Source organism: Microtus ochrogaster, unplaced genomic scaffold (genome assembly GCF_000317375.1).
Source record: "Microtus ochrogaster isolate Prairie Vole_2 unplaced genomic scaffold, MicOch1.0 UNK91, whole genome shotgun sequence".
Lineage (NCBI taxonomy): Eukaryota > Metazoa > Chordata > Mammalia > Rodentia > Cricetidae > Microtus > Microtus ochrogaster.
This window is the reverse complement of record NW_004949189.1, coordinates 492,716-494,550: the sequence shown is the minus strand read 5'-3', so window position 1 is coordinate 494,550 and position 1,835 is coordinate 492,716. Positions and strand designations below refer to the sequence as shown.

Below are 1,835 nucleotides of genomic sequence, written 5' to 3'. Positions count from 1 at the left end.
GTTAGGCCGCTTTAGTTCCTGGTTTCCCTAACTCTCGGGAGCTTTCCCTTCAGCTCAGGAACAGTACCCATTCTGCCTGCCACATCAGCAAACCCGGGCTATATAAACGGCCAGAGACACTTTAAAAAGCGCCCCTTCCGGGGCTGGAGAAATGGCTCAGAGGTTAAGAGCACCGACTGCTCTTCCAGGGGTCCTGAGTTCAATTCCCAGCAACCATACCATCTATAATGAGAACTGGTGCCCCCTTCTGGAAATGCGGGCACACATGGAAGGAATGTTGTACACATAAATAAATCAGGAGTTCCTGGCTTCACACGGGGCTGACAACTGTCCCCTTTCCTTTGTTCTTGCCATCGCTGCCATCTTTGTGGCAGATGCACCAGGAATGGTCTGTTCTGTTCTGAGAAAAGCCTAGGCTGGCCCTGAGCTGGTTAGGTAGGTGAGGTTGACCTTGAACTTCTTCCGCTACCTCCCCGTTCAGAAAACTTCTTTTGTTTTGTTTTTCGAACAGGGTTTTTCTTTTCTTTTCTTTCCTTTTCTTTTCTTTTCTTTTTTTTTTTTTCATTTTAAACAAGAAGTTTATTTAAACAACAAGACACTTGACTTGAAGGGAAAACTATCATTTTGTTCAAGAGTAATTTATCCCTACTTAAAGACAGATTGCCCTACATGTAACAGCTATGTACAAAAAAGTTATAAAATTGTCCTTGGTTTTACAATGATTAATGAAAAACATTAAAATTCTCCAATCAAACAAGGTATGCAAGGATTTTGTGGTTGGGTTCTTTTGTTAAAACAGTGAGAGCAAAATAACTTACTGGACTATAAAGATAAGAGCTGATGAGCGAGCATGCCACTAATGGAGCAGAGGGATATTTTCACAGAACCAGTACTTTCCCCCAGACCACCTCCATCTGCTGTCAATCAAAACAGAACATTGGCCATTTAGTTTAAAACAGAAAAGAAAAAAAGCGCAATATGCTTGTGCACATACACCAGTTGCTTTATATACAATAAAGAAATGGGGACAGGGAAATGAAAGAATAGAGAAAACTCTACTGTAGTAGTCAGGATGTGGTGGAACCAAATTGCGGCTTTCTAATTGCGAATGTATTCTTGGTTTATAACAAAATTCTGGAGTAAAGTAGCAGGTTCCCTTTTTAGCAGACACCTCCCGTCTGCTGCTGGAACACATCAATCGTACCTTCATCCTCCATTTCCAACTGTGCAAGTGTGTCTCTTTCATTGATTGGCTGCCCATCAAACCGGAAACTGATCTGCCTCATTGACAAACCCTGTGGTTCACAATAGGCTTTCATTAGTTTGGTAAGTGGTGTATGCCTCTTAATTTTAAACTGCACCCCAGAGCCATCCGGCCCCGCCACCTTCAAATTAATATGGTCGTTGTTCTCGGTCTTGACTCCTTCCTTGGGTTTCTCGTCGGCCATGGAGAACGCCGGAGTCTCCTGGGCTGCCGCTTCACAAAAGAGGCACCAGGTCCGCACTGAAGGAGCACACAGGCAGCACCAGGAGCCTCGAACAGGGTTTTTCTGTGTAACAGTCCTAGCTGTCCTGGAGCGAGCTCTTGCAGACCGCGCTGGCCTCGAACTTACAGAGATCGAATTTACAGAGGCCTGCCTCTGCCTCCCGAGTGCGGAGGTTAAAGGTGTGCGCCCCCACCACCCAGCAAGAGCCAACTTTTATTAGGAGGAAACTTAAAGAATTAGCCTCGGGACGCAAGGTTTTCAAGTTAGTTAAGAGACTCTTTTGCGCCGGGCGGTGGTGGCACACGCCTTTAATCCCAGCACTCGGGAGGCAGAGGCAGGCGGATCTCT

At 45.6% G+C, this 1,835-nt stretch overlaps 1 pseudogene; it reads right to left on the bottom strand.

The window, feature by feature from the left end:
- Positions 1 to 1,160: 1,160 nt before the first annotated feature.
- LOC101985025 lies at positions 1,161 to 1,456 on the bottom strand (annotated as a pseudogene).
- Between the last annotated feature and the right edge of the window lie 379 nt (positions 1,457 to 1,835).